The 15,494-nt window shown below is 45.0% G+C and overlaps 1 protein-coding gene across 2 annotated transcripts in view; it reads right to left on the bottom strand.

Moving 5' to 3' along the window:
• The window catches only part of LOC110509497 (volume-regulated anion channel subunit LRRC8A), a 79,417-nt gene extending 68,718 nt beyond the window's left edge, over nucleotides 1-10,699 (bottom strand). The window contains exon 1 of one of the 2 annotated variants that reach the window (XM_021590392.3): nucleotides 10,547-10,699. The gene's annotated coding sequence lies outside the window, so the exon portion shown is untranslated. The remainder of the gene's footprint in view (nucleotides 1-10,546) is intronic. The other variant, XM_036967221.2, reaches the window with a different exon arrangement.
• Between the last annotated feature and the right edge of the window lie 4,795 nt (nucleotides 10,700-15,494).

Here is a 15,494-nt window from a genome sequence, read left to right as displayed (position 1 = left end):
GTTTCAAGTGCAGTAGCAAAAACCAAATCTAATTTTATTGGTCACATACACTCGCAATAACATCTGATAACCATGTGTAACAAAATGCTTGTGCTTCTAGTTCTGACAGTGCAGCAATATCTAACAAGTAATATCTAACAATTCCACAACAAATACCTAATACACACAGATCTAAGAAAAGGAATGGAATAAGAATATATAAATACAGTGGGGCAAAAAAGTATTTAGTCAGCCACCAAGTGTGCAAGTTATCCCACTTAAAAAGATGAGGCCTTTAATTTTCATCATAGGTACACTTCAACTATGACAGACAAAATGAGAAAATAAAATCCAGAAAATCACATTGTAGGATTTTTAATTTATTTATTTGCAAATTATGGTGGAAAATAAGTATTTGGTCACCTACAAACAAGCAAGATTTCTGGCTCTCATCGACCTGTAACTTCTTCTTTAACAGGCTCCTCTGTCCTCCACTCGTTACCTGTATTAATGGCACCTGTTTGAACTTGTTATCAGTATAAAAGACACCTGTCCACAACCTCAAACAGTCACACTCCAAACTCCACTATGGCCAAGACCAAAGAGCTGTCAAAGGACACCAGAAACAAAATTGTAGACCTGCACCAAGCTGGGAAGACAATCTGCAAGCTTGGTTTGAAGAAATCAACTGTGGGAGCTTGGTTTGAAGAAATCAACTGTGGGAGCAATTATTAGGAAATGGAAGACATACAAGACCACTGATAATCTCACTCGATCTGGAGCTCCACGCAAGATCTCACCCCGTGGGGTCAAAATGATCACAAGAATGGTGAGCAAAAATCCAAGAACCACACTGGGGGACCTAGTGAATGACATGCAGAGAGCTGGAACCAAATTAACAGAGCCTACCATCAGCAAGGGCATTGAAGATGAAACGTGGCTGGGTCTTTCAGCATGACAATGATCCCAAACACACCGCCCAGTCAACGAAGGAGTGGCTTCGTAAGAAGCATTTCAAGGTCCTGGAGTGGCCTAGCCAGTCTCCAGATCTCAACCCCATAGAAAATCTTTGGAGGGAGTTGAAAGTCCGTGTTGCCCAGCAACAGCCCCAAAACATCACTGCTCTAGAGGAGATCTGCATGGAGGAATGGGCCAAAATACCAGCAACAGTGTGTGAAAACCTTGTGAAGACTTACAGAAAACGTTTGACCTCTCATTTCCAACAAAGGGTATATAACAAAGTATTGAGATTAAGTATTTGGTCAATAACAAAAGTTTTTTTCCATCATAATTTGCAAATACATTTATTAAAAATCCTACAATGTAATTTTCTGGATTTTTTTCTAATTTTGTCTGTCATAGTTGAAGTGTACCTATGATGAAAATTACAGGCCTCTCATCTTTTTAAGTAGGAGAACTCGCACAAATGGTGGCTGACTAAATACTTTTTTGCCCCACTGTATATGGATGAGCAATGAATGAGCGGAATAGGCTAAGATGCAATAGATAGTATAGAATACAGTATGAGATGAGTAATGCAAGATATGTCAATATTATTAAAGTGGCATTATTAAAGTGGCTAATGATTTAAAGTATTATGTAGGCAGCAGCCTCTCTGTGCTAGTGATGGCTATTTAACACATCTGATGACCTTGAGATAGAAGCTGTTTTTCAGTCTCTCGGTCTCAGCTTTGATGCACCTGCACTGACCTCGCCTTCTGGATGGTAGCAGGATGAACAGGCAGTGGCTCAGGTGGTTGTTGTCCTTATGATCTTTTTGGCCTTCCTGTGACATCGGGTGCCTTAGGTGTCCTGGAGGGCAGGTAGTTTGCCCCCGGTGATGCGTTGTGCAGACCACACCATCCTCAAGAGAGCCCTGCGGTTGTGGGCAATGCAGTTGCCGTACCAGGCGGTGATACAGCCCGACAGGATGCTCTCAAATGTGCATCTGTTAAAGTTTGTGAGGGTTTTAGGTGACATGCCAAACTTCTTCATTCTCCTGAGGTTGAAGAGGCGCAGTTGTGCCTTCTTCACCCCACGGTCTGTGTGGGTGGACCATTTCAGTTTGTCAGTGATGTGTACGCCGAGGAATTTAAAAAAAACTTTCCACCTTCTCCACTGCTGTCCTGTCGATGTGGATAGGAGGATGCTCTCTCTGCTGTTTCCTGAAGTCCACGATCATCTCCTTCATTTTTCTGACATTGAGTGAGGTTAATTTCCTGACACCACACTCCGAGAGCCCTCACCTCCTCCCTTTAGGCGGTCTCGTCATTGTTGGTAATCAAGCCTACTACTGTTGTGTCATCTGCAAACTTGATTGAGTTGAAGGTGTGCATGGCCACGCAGTCATGGGTGAACAGGGAGTACAGAAGAGGGCTGAGCATGCACCCTGTTGGGGCCCCAGGATCAGCGACGTGAAGATGTTGTTTCCTACCTTCACCACCTGCGGGCAGCCCGTCAGGAAGTCCAGGACCTAATTGCACAGGGCGGGGTTGAGACTAGGGATGCACCGATATGACATTTTTGTCCGGTACCAATATCTGAATATTTCCTTGCCAAATAAAAACCGATACCAATATTTAACATTTTATCGGCCATTTAAGCATTCTAGTACAATGAAATAGTTGAAACACTCACACACTGACCAAAAAGTTATTTTGTTGGCATTTACGTATGTCCCCATTACCAGTAAAGCATAATCAAAACCTATTTCTTTCACTTACTTGCTGTGCTGTTTTGTTGTTCATTTGTTCAGTCTCAACCAGGATTTCATTATACATGTCAAGCAGTGAAGTTTCAGCTGTGTCTGTCCGTGGCCTTTCTTCCTCGGTTCGCACTGTCACTGTGTCCGTTTTCATCTTGTCCAGCTGTGTCTAACATTTCACGTAAACCCTGTTCCTTGTGTGCATTGAAGTAAAAGGTCCTTGTACCTAGCATTGACCATGGTGGTGACAGAGTAAAGAGGCTCAGAGAGAATGGCACGAATCACTTGTTCACAGCCTTGAGAACTTTTGCAAGTTCTCTGTGTCGGCAGTTTTGTGGAGCAGGCGTCTCAATACCATGACAGAGGGTATCATGTCTGCTGCAGACGCAGTTGATTAGCTTATTTCTCGAGTCAGCTGTTCAAATGGAGCTAGGGGTATGTTCATGTTTCCAAGTTTCAAACATGTTCTCAAATGCCATTGAAATGGCAGCAGCGGTATGAGGACCAGCACATTCTAGAGCATGCAATACAGTTTTCCTCAGTACGAAATCCTCGTCGACCCACTGTGCTGTCAGACTCAGCATGCTCATGGGGCTGACATCGCTGGTCCAAATGTCAGTTGTGAAGCTAAAAGCAGTGATGCCCATAGCAAGTAGCTCATAGATGTGCGTTTCAACAATACTATTTAACTCCAACATCTGCAAAATAGCACCTACTTGGTAGTGTGTTTTCCCGAGGCTCGAGGTGCTTGACCAGTCGGCGAAAGCCAACATCATCCATGACAGAGAACAGTTGATTGTCAAGGTCAATGAATTCCATTATCTTGGCGTTAATGGATGTGGCCTTTGAGTTGTCTTGCTGAAAATGTCTTACTCTTTCAAATGACAACTTGTTCAGTTGTTGGACGTGTGCGCTTGGTATTTTTCTGCTTTTGTTCTGTGTAGCGCTGTATTTTTGTGGCGTCATTACATAATCTACCTATGTTTATATTAAGTATGCACGTCAGCTTTGACATTGGTTTTGCACATTGGTGTTAAACTAGACATTGGGCCGATGCTGGCATTTTTAGAAATATATCGGGCATCCTTAGTTGAGACGCAGGGCCTCAAGCTCAATGATGATCTTGAAGGGTACTATGGTGTTGAATGCTGTAGTCAATGAACAGCATTCTTGCATAGGTATTCCTCTTGTCCCAATGGGATAGGGCAGTGTGCAATGTGACGGCGATTGCGTTATCTGTGGACCTATTTGGGCAGTAAGCAAATTGAAGTGGGTCTAGGGTGACAGGTAAGATAGAGGTGATATGATCCTTGACTAGTCTCTCAAAGCACTTCATGATGACAGAAGTGAGTGCTATGGGGCGATAGTCATTTAATTCAGTTACCTTTGCATTCTTGGGTACAGAACAATGGTGGCCATCTTGAAGCATGTGGGGACAGCAGACTGGGATAGGTGGAGATTGAATATGTCCGTAAACACACCAGCCAGCTGGTCTGTGCATGCTCGGAGGACGTGGATAGGGATGCCGTCTGGGCCAGAAGCCTTGCGAGGGTTAACATGTTTAAATGTCTTAATCACGACGGCCACAGGGAGGGAGAACCCACAGTGCTTGGTGGAGGGCCGCGTCGGTGGCACTGTATTATCCTCAAAGCGGGCAAAGAAGGTGTTTCGTTTGTCTGGAAACAAGATGTCAGTGTCCATGAAGTGGCTGGTTTTCCTTTTGTGGTCCGTGATTGTCTGTAGACCCTGCCACATAAGTCATGTATAAGCAGTTGAATTGCGACTACACTTTGTCTCTATACAGACATTATGCTTGTTTGATTGCCTTCCAGAGGGAATAACTACACAGTTTGGCCATATTTCCAGTCGCCTTGCCATGGTTAAATGCAGTGGTACGCGCTTTCAGTTGTGTGAAAATGCTGCCATCTATCCACGGTTTCTGGTTAGGGTAGGTTTTAATAATAGTGGGTACAACAACTCCTATACACTTCCTTATAAACTCACTCACTGAATCAGCGCATACGTCGATATTATTCTCTGAGGCTACCTGGAACCTATCCCAGTCCGCGTGATCAAAACAATCTCCAAGCGTGGATTCCGACTGGTCAGCCTTGCATTGAATAGTCCTTAACACGGGTACTTCCTGTTTGAGTTTCAACTTATAGGAAGGGAGGAGAAAAATTGTCAGATTTTCTGAAACAAGGGCGGGTGAGCATTGTGGAAGTCAGAGTAACAGTGTTCGAGTTTTTCCCAGCGCGTGTGCTACAGTCGACATGCTGATAGATCTTAGGTAGCCTTGTTCTCAAATTTGCTTTGTTAAAATCCCCAGCTACAATAAATGCAGCCTTAGGATATATGGTTTCTAGTTTGCATAAAGTCCAGTGAAGTTCCTTGAGGGCCGTTGTGGTATCGGCTTGAGGGGGGATATACACAGCTGTTACAATAACCGAAGAGAATTCTCTTGGGAGATAATACGGTCGGCATTTGATTGTGAGGAACTGTAGGTCAGGTGAACAAAAAGGACTTGAGTTTCTGTATGTTTATACAATTACACCATGAGTCATCAATCATGAAACATACACCCCTGCCCTTCTTCCCGTAGAGATGTTTATTCCTGTCGGCGCGAAGCACTGAGAATCCAGGTGGCTGTACCGACTCCGACAGCATATCTCGAAAGAGCCATGCTTCCGTGAAACAGAGTATGTTAAAATCCCTGATGTCAATCTAGAAATCAACCCTTGTCCTGATTTTGTTGTTATCTGATTTTGTTGTTACCTTGTTATTTAGGGACTGGACATTAGCGAGTAATATACTCGAAAGTGGTGGGTGGTGTGTGCGCCGCCGAAGTCTGACTAGAAGACCGCTCCAGTCTCTATCTTCTCCGGCTGCGTTGTTTTGGGTCGGCCTCTGGAATCAGTTCAAATGCCCTTGGCTGGGGCTCGACGCCATCTTTCACTACCATCAAGCGCTATGATGAAACTGGCTCTCATGAGGACCGCCGCAGGAATGGAAGACCCAGAGTTACCTCTGCTGCAGACTATACATTCATTAGAGTTAGAGGCCTTAGAAATTGCAGCCCAAATAAATGCTTCAGAGTAACAGACACATCTCAACATCAACTGTTCAGTGGAGACTGATGAATCAGTCATTCATGGTCGAATTGCTGCCAAGAAACCACTGCTAAATGACACCAATAATAAGAAGAAAGTCGCTTGGGCCAAGAAACACTTGCAATGGACATTAGACCAGTGGAAATTGTCCTTTGGTCTGATGAGTCCAAATGAGATTTTTGGTTCCAACCGCCATGTCGTTGTGAGATGCAGAGGAGGTGAACGGATGTGGAGGTGTGATGGTATGGGAGTGCTTTGCTTGTGACACGGTCTGTGATTTATTTCAAATTCAAGGCACACTTAACCAGCATGGCTACCACATACCATTCTGCAGCCATACGCCATCCCATCTGGTTTAGGCTTAGTGGGACTATCATTTGTGTTTCGACAGGACAATGACCCAACACACCTCCAGGCTGTGTAAGGGCTATTTGACCAAGAAGGAGAGTGATGGAGTGCTGCATCAGATGACCTGGCATCCACAATCCCCCGACCTCAACCAAATTGAGATGGTTTGGGATGAGTCAGACCACAGAGTGAAGGAAAAGCAGCCAAGTGCTCAGCATTTATGGGAACTCCAGGTGAAGCTGGTTGAGAGAATACCAAGAGTGTGCAAAGCTGTCATCAAGGCAAAAAAAAATATTTTTTGATATGTTCAACACTTTTTTTGGTTACTACATGATTCCATTTGTGTTCTTTCATAGTTTTGATGTCTTCACTATTGTTCTACAATGTAGAAAATAGAACAAATAAAGAAAAACCCTGAACAAGTAGGTGTTCTAAAACTTTTGACCAGTAGTGTAGTGTCAAGAAAAAGTATGTGAACACTTTGGAATTATCTGGATGTTTGATTAAATTGGTCATACAATTTGATCTGATCTTCATCTACTCACAACAATAGACAAACAAAGTCTGCTTAAACTATTAACACACAAACAATTATGAGTTATGTCTTTATTGAACACACCGTGTAAACATTCATAGTGCAGGGTGGGAAAAGTATGTGAACCCTTGTTTTAGTTCAGCAATATTCTTGTGATGTCGGGTGTGAACCGCTCTCGAGGTCATGCCACAGCATCTCAAATCGGGTTGAGGTCAGGACTCTGACTGGGCCATTCCAGAAGGCTTCTTATGTTGAAGCCATTCTGTTGATTTACTTCTGTGTTATGGGTCGTTGTCCCGTTGCGTCACCCAACTTCTGTTGACCTTCAATTGACGGACAGATAGCCTTACATTCTCCTGCAAAAAGTATTGCTAAACTTGGGAATTTAGTTCTCTGTCGATGATCGCAAGCTGTCCAGGCCCTGAGGCAGCAAAGCAGCCCCAAACCATGATGCTCCCTCCACCATACTTTACAGTTTGGATGAGGTTTTGATGTTGGTGTGCTGTGCCTTTTTTTCTCCACACAGTGTTGTGTTCCTTCCAAACAACTCAACTGTAGTTTCATCTATCCACAGAATATTTTGCCAGTAGCTCTGTGGAACATCCAGGTGCTCTTTTGCGAACTTCAGATGTGCAGCAATGTTTTTTTTGGACAGCAGTGGCTTCTACCGTGGTGTCCTTCCATGAACACCATTCTTGTTTAGTGTTTTACATATCGTAGACTCGTCAACAGCGATTTTAACATGTTCCAGAGATTTCTGTAAGTCTTTAGCTGATACTAGAATTATTCTTAACCTCATTGAGCATTCTGAGCTGTGCTCTTGCAGTCATCTTTGCAGGACAGCCAGTCCTAGGGAGAGTAGCAACAGTGCTTAACTTTCTCCATTTATAGACAATTTGTCTTACCATGGACTGATGAACATCAAGGCTTTTAGAGATAATTTTGTAACCCTTTCCAGCTTAATGCAAGTCAAAAATTCTTAATCTTAGGTCTTCTGAGATCTCATTTGTTTGAGGCATGGTTCACATCAGGCAATGCTTCTTGTGAATAGCAAACTCAAATTTTGTGAGTGTTTTGTATAGGGCAGGGCAACTAACCAACATCTCCAATCTCGTCTCAATGATTGGACTCCAGGTTAGCAGACTCCTGACTCCAATTATCTTTTGGAGAAGTCATTAGCCTTGAGGTTCACATACTTTTTCCAACCTACACTGTGAATTTTTAAATTATGTATTCAATATAGACTAGAAAAATACAATAATTTGTGTGTTATTGGTTTAAGCACACTGTGTGTGCCTATTGTTGTGTCTTTGATGAAGGTCAGATCAAATTTTATGACCAATTTATGCAGAAATCCAGGTAATTCCAAAGGGTTCACATACTTTTTATTGCCACTGTGTGTGTGTAATATATATATATTACATTATCTCCAAAATGTCAGACAGAATTATAATCACATGGTGAAGCCTTGCCTGATTGAACTGCAACATATATTTACCACTCAAATTGTTTCCCTGACAGTTGCCTGACATAGTATTTAAGTAGGCAGATAGAGAGCTTAAGGCTTACCTGCCACCCCTCCTGCATCTTAATTTATGTTATTCCCCGGTAGATTGATCGACGTAGTCTGATCATCTGGGCTACAGAAATCTGAAAACATACCACTAACAGAACAGTCCTTGTGTAGAAATGGGGGTACAGGAGAATAGTAATGCCCAGCTGAACATTGGATGGTAATGCATTTCAGTAAGAGATTACCTGAGTCTGTTTTAGGTCTCCATCCAGAACAAGCAAAGATGATGACCAGTCTGTTAAATAGTATGGCTTGTTTTATGTAAGCCTTTGAGGAGAGGAGTAAAATAAGAGAATTTGGTGGCCGGTTTTCACATCCTACCCTCAGCCTTATGTAGGTACAGTGAGTCAGTGCTCCCACCTTCTGAAGACAAAGCTACCATTGTCCAGGCAGGGCTGCTTTGTCCAGGCAGTGTTGACTGGCATACATTAGAAAAAGGGCCAAACATAGAAATATAATTACTAGAAGTCCCGTCACCACTGCGATTTGTATGTACCATGATAGGTACACTAATTGGAGATGCTAGTTCTAATAATTATATTTCTATGGGGCCAAACCTGAGCCAAACTTATATCCCTGAGTCAAGGCCAAATAACCTCCTCCAAGGGCATTACTGCTCTTTACCTGGAACTACAGGGAGAAATCTTAGAGAAAATATTAAAGAATGGTCCCTGTGAAAATAGGGAACAAATACTATCCCTCTAAAAGAGCATTAAGATGTTGAGTGATGTAGCTGAAATTCATCAGAGGGTGATTTGCACTGCCAAGAGGATCCAAGGACAGTTGAGACACTCAACATTTAAAAACAAATGACATTTGATTTACAAACATGGTGGTGCGTAGCAGACAAACAAGCCATTTGTTAGCAACCTAATCAACACCACGTACTCGACAAAGAAGTTAGAGGTCAAGTTGTTTGTAACATTTTTACACACAGGGTAATTACATTGTGTCCCTCTTTATGTCAGCCTTGTAAAAGAGATGTTGACTTTCTTCAACAATGTTTTGAAAGTAGACCAAGGCTGAGACAGTAGCACAGTCCAGTGCATAGGATTAGCATGAGGGCTGTTTGTGTTTGTTATGATCTGGTGAGTAACTTCAAAAATAACACTCTGCAGAACATTCCAGTGACCTCGCTGATGTCCAGCCCCAGGGACAGACAGTGTCACAGAGAGACAAGATGTCATCATCATTTTATGTCAGGGCATCCATGCTCAGGTGTTATAATTGGGTGGAGGGGGGGACATGTAGTGGTGGCCATTTCTTTTGGAATAAATAGCAATTTTGTGAACAGTTCAACCTCTCTGAAATAAAAACACTCCAATTTAGCCTTGATGTCCAACTCACATACAGGGTTCTGATGGCATCAATGTGATGTGTACATTTCATTTATAATTTTCTCCATGAGGTTCAGTGGACAATGTTAAGTGGCCTGCCTGGCAGTCCTATATGTTGTTCTGGACAGTAGCCTACCTGAGGTGCCCCCAGGGCAGGTAAAATGCCAACAGACAGCAGAATATTGCTTTTGGCACTAGCGCCAACTAACGCTAACTTACAAATCGATACTTGGAGTCAAAGTATCGATATGTCTGTCCAAAATAATATCGCAAAATGTAACTGTATACATTCTTCCCCCATCACTATCCAAATCCATTATTTGCTGAAATGCAACTGCATAGAATGACATGTTGCCAACTGATGTGCTATTACAGACTGCAGATAATCCAAGACCGGTGAGCATTTGAAGGCCCACTCAATATGTGCTTCTGTGTGCCATTGTTTGAGCTGTTATTATTATTATTTTTTTTTACAATACATGTTGTAAGGCCTACTTTACATTTTTCCAAATAATCATTCCATATTGAAATATCATCCCATGACATTAATTTAACAAGTGTATATCCAGAAATCATTCATTATCGTCACTAACATTTTATTCACATTGCAACGATTTATAGGAAAGTGATATACAATTGCCTACCTAGACTGGTGTAACATTAAACCGCTGTGAAATCATAAAAAGACTAACAGTCTAAATGCGTGTGCCAGGTGCCGGTTGAATGGCACGTGTTATGGCTCCAACAAAATGCACAATCTGATAATGAAGCAACAAGCCACAAAAGACAGTTTAAGTGTATATAGAAAGTCGTTTCGTGTCTATAACAAAGGTAGAATTACGTTATCACCGACAGTCTTTGTTGGATTCCTAAACAACACCCCGGTGACGCTGTTACGATGTCATACACAGGAGTCGCATTTTTTCTCTGAACATCATAATGTATAAAGTCCTTACTCACCTAATTTGTTACAGTAACTGTCTTTATCCTCTTCAGCACATAATTGAAACATTTCGTATTGTTTCACAGAGGGGCAATGTTACGGTTCACACTAACCATCCGCAGCACGTGTGTGTCGTGAGCAACATTAGCATATAGTGGAATCGGCGGTTCGCCTTCAAAATAAAAGTCTGCAATTGAAACTGATGCAAACGGATAAAAAGTCAAAACATGCCACAATTGAACTATAATTATATACAAATTAACAAAATACAATTATTAGTTCATTTGAACCCCCAAAAATCACACTGGGGATGTATTTGAATTCAGAATTTAATTGGGGACATATGTATATGCACTGTACAGACTAACCTATGGATTGTGCACCCATGAAATGCAGTGTGGAGAAGCATCTCTGGAAGTATAGTTTATTAAGTTACCATGTACTTCCCTCTGGAAGAAGTTAATTAAGCTACACTAAAACTACCCTCGCAAAATATACATTTCTTAACTAAAGTTACTTTGATGGATGGAAATTACAAATGTAACGGCTGTGCTCAATGCAATGGCACTCATAAATGTAGATCCTTCAAACACCCCCAAAACCGGGAAACAAATCCCAATAAAAGTTGTTATTACGTGCTCCACTAAGGCAGTTATTTATCTTATAACTTGTCCTTGTGGTAAAAATGATGTGGGTAAAACAAAGAGCAAATTAAAAGTACGTATCGCAGAGCATCGTAGCACCATTAGGTGTAAAAACTTTACTTACCCAGTTGCGGCCCATTTCTTGGAAGAAAACCACTCGATTTTGTCTCTACGTTATATTAGCATCGAACACGATCAACAATTTATTGTTAAAACGAGAGGCTGCCTGGATCTTTAATTTAAAGTCCCTTGCTCCCTTCGGTCTCAACGTAGACTTTGATCTGAAGCCATTCTTGTGATTATTGGGATTTTGCTATTGTAAATGTTTGTAGGCTTATGTAGCCAAATTGTATCTATGATTGTATGTTATCCATTTATGTTTTATGTATGTTATTTTAATATATGAGAATTAACCAATGATATCAGGCCACAACTGGCCATGATTACAGACACCTGTGTGTGTCTTTTGACACTATATAAATGAGTCATCTCACAGCGTTTGTCATTATACCCTGATGAAGACAACTTGTCTGTCAAAACGTTGGACATAAAAATTATTGCATCTGAGCTCCTAGAGTGTGCGGTTCTCCTTCATTTTTTCAAGTGTTCTACTCCGCTAGCCAGCACCTCGACTAAATAGGTGAAGTTAATTTCGCCTCTAGATTACTTTGAAAAAGGAATTCACTACATCGTGATAAATTATCAGATGTAAATCTGAAATGTCATCACTTTGGGGATAATTTGATTCAGTTTGCTACAGTAAGACAATAATCATGCAACAGGGAATGAGAATTATAATTAATTAACATTTTTGTAGGGGTTGATACATTTGTGAGGAAAAATCAAGTCTGACTGTAGCGGGTGTGTAATGGGTGGCAGAGAAGTCAGGCGCAGGAGAGCAGAACTGGGTGATAACAGGAGATTTATTATGCAAAACCAACGGCATCTAGAACAACAAGATAAAAAGGCACAAAAATAACCCACCGTGCGCTAACGGGGAACGTGCACAGGCACTACAATAAACAATCCCACACAAAGACATGGGGGGGAACAGAGGGTTCAATATGCAACAAGTAATTGAGGGAATTGTGTGAGGTCTGAGGAAAAACAAGGTGTGAGGTGTGAGGAAAAACAAGAAAACACATGGAAAATGAAAAATGGATCGATGATGGCTAGAAGACCGGCGACGCAGACCGCCGAGCGCTGCCCGAACAAGGAGAGGACCCGACTTCCGCGTCTCCCTCACTCCATACGGGTTGGCCCACTCCAGGGCGAGGGCGGCCCTTGACGCCTGGAGAGGGCCAAACACCACCGGCCTGAGGAGAGACACATGGAACAAGGGGTTAATACGGTAATCAGGGGAGCTGTAACCTATAAAAAACCTTGTTCACTCTCCTCAGGACTTTAAATGGCCCCACAAACCGCGGACCTAGATTCCGGCAGGGCAGGCGGAGGGGCAGGTTCCGGGGCGAGAGCCAGACCCGGTCCCCCGGTACGAACACCGAAGCCTCACTGCGGTGACGTTCTGCACTGGTTTTCTGGTGCACCACGGCCCGCTGGAGGTGAACATGGGTGACATCCCATGTCTCCTCCGCGCGCCAAAACCAGTCGTCCACCGCAGGAGCCTCGGTCTGACTGATGCCAAGGCAACCGAACCCGCTGGTACCGCAGTACGCACTGGAAGGGGGAGAGGTTAGTGGAGGAGTGGCGGAGCGAGTTCTGAGCCATCTCGGCCCAGGGCACGAACGCTGCCCACTCCCCCAGCCGATCCTGGCAATACGACCGCAGAAACCTGCCCACATCCTGGTTCACTCTCTCCACCTGCCCATTACTCTCGGGATGAAACCCCGAGGTAAGGCTGATCGAGACCCCCAGACGTTCCATGAACGCTCTCCAGACCCTGGATGTGAACTGTGGACTCCGATCAGAAACTATATCCTCAGGCACCCCGTAGTGCCGGAAGATGTGAGTAAACAGGGCCTCCACAGTCTGTAGGGCCGTAGGGAGACCGGGCAAAGGGAGGAGACGGCAGGACTTAGAAAACCGATCCACAACGACCAGGATCGTGGTGTTGCCCTGTGATGGACGAAGATCTGTTAGGAAGTCCACCGATAGGTGTGACCACGGCCGTTGTGGAACGGGTAGGGGTTGTAGCTTCTCTCTGGGCAGGTGCTTGGGAGCCTTGAACTGCGTGCACACCGAGCAGGAGGAAACATAAACCCTCACGTCCTTGGCCAAGGTGGACCACCAGTACTTCCCACTAAGGCAACGCACCGTCCAACCGATGCCAGGGTGACCAGTGGAGGGTGACGTGTGGGCCCAATAGATCAAAGGGTCGCGGACAGTAGACGGAATGTACAGGCACCCAGCTGGACACTGGGGGGGGAGTGGGCTCTGTGCGTAACACCCGCTCTGTGTCCGCATCCAACTCCAACACCACCGGTGCCACCAGGCAAGAGGCCGGAAGTATGGGAATGTGATCCATGGACCGCTCCTCTGTGTCATACATCTGGGACAGTGCCTTAGCGTTCTGGGAACTTGGTCTGTAGGACAGAGTGGAAAAAAATGGGTAAAGAACATGGCCCACCTTGCCTGGTGAGGGTTCAGTCTCCTCACCGCCCAGATGTACTCCAGATTGCAGTGGTCAGTCCAGATGAGAAAAGGGTGTTTAGGCCCCTCAAGCCAATATCTCCACGCCTTCAGAGCCTTGATAATAGCCACTATGAACGCCAAAGAGGGATCCGGATGAGCCAGCACGGGAGCCGAGGTAAACAGAGCCCTCAGGTGACCAAAGGCCCTGTCCGCCTCAGCCGACCACAGCAGCCGCAACGGTCCCCCCTTCAGCAGTGAGGTAATGGGAGTTGCTACCTGACCAAAACCCAAGATAAACCTCTGGTAGTAGTTGGCAAACCAGGGTAAGCCCAGCACCACGGGAAACGCAGGAGAATCAATAAGGAACAGATTGATTCTCTCCTTATGACCCTCCTGCGTAACCATATTAAGTGGAGCGGTGGCCTCCCTAATCAGCCCTGACCCTAATGGGCGACTATCTAGGGCATGCACAGGAAAAGTCATATCCACAGGAACAAGGGGAATCCCTAAACTATGAGCAAATGAATGGTCAATAAAATTCCCAGCTGCGCCTGAATCTACTAGTGCCTTATGCTGGGAATGAGGGGAAAACTCAGGAAATGAATTTAACACATACATGTGAGCAACAGGGGGCTCTGGGTGAGCCTGGTGCCAACTCACCTGGGGTGACACGATAGTGTCCTGCCTGCTGCCTCGACTCCCTGAGGAACCCCCCCAGCACGACCAGCAGTGTGCCCTCTGCGGCCACAGATGGTGCAGGGAATGGCCCCTTCTCCGGTCGCCCTAAGTGCAGCACCTCCCCAACTCCATCGGCGTCGGAGCGGAGGTGCTGGAACTGACAGGTCCCGATCCGGACGTCCGCGGACAGTCAGCAGGTTGTCCAGCCGGATGGACAGGTCCACCAGCTGGTCCAATGTGAGGGTGGTGTCTCGGCAGGCCAGCTCCCGACGGACGTCCTCGCTCAGACTGCACCTGTAGTGATCGATCAGGGCCCTGTCGTTCCATCCGGCGCTGGCGGCCAGGGTCTGGAAGTCCAAGGCGACTGTGCACTCCTCGTCCCCTGCCTCAGGTGGAACAGATGTTCACCCGTCGCTCGATCCTCAGGCGGGTGGTTGAACACTGCCCGAAAGCGGCGGGTGAAGTCTGCGTAATGGTCCAACGCCGCGTCTCCGTCACTCCATACGGGTTGGCCCACTCCAGGGCGAGGGCGGACACACTCTCACGACCCGAAGGAGCCAGGTGGACGGTCGCCAGGTAGAGCTCCAGCTGTAGTAGAAACCCCTGGCATCCGGCAGCAGTCCGATCATACTCCCTCGGGAGCCTACGTCGAATCCCGCTGGGACCGGGTGAAGGAGAGGTGGAAAGTGGGACCTGTTGTAGTGGGGCTGGTGGAGGCGCTGGAAAACCTCCTCCTCTCTCCCAACGATCCATCCTTTGCAGCACACAATCCATGGCGGTGCTCAGATGTTTGCAATATGGGCGCGTGCTGCTGGACACGCTCCTCTCTGAAGGGAGGGCGTCTGCTCCTGCTGACTCCATTCTTTCGGGTGAGTGATTCTGTAAGGAAGTCTGTGTGTAGCAGGTGTATAGGAGTCAGGCACAGGACAGCAGATATGAGTAAATAAACATATTTTACTTAACATATAATAAATGCAATACAAATACAGAGCCCACATTAACGGACCTTCCTACATAGAAACAATCACTCACAAACAAACATGGGGGAACA

Source organism: Oncorhynchus mykiss, chromosome 29 (assembly GCF_057628025.1).
Source record: "Oncorhynchus mykiss isolate SJ-2025 chromosome 29, ASM5762802v1, whole genome shotgun sequence".
NCBI lineage: Eukaryota > Metazoa > Chordata > Actinopteri > Salmoniformes > Salmonidae > Oncorhynchus > Oncorhynchus mykiss.
The sequence above is the reverse complement of the archived record's forward strand: the minus strand, read 5'-3'. Positions and strand labels throughout refer to the sequence as shown.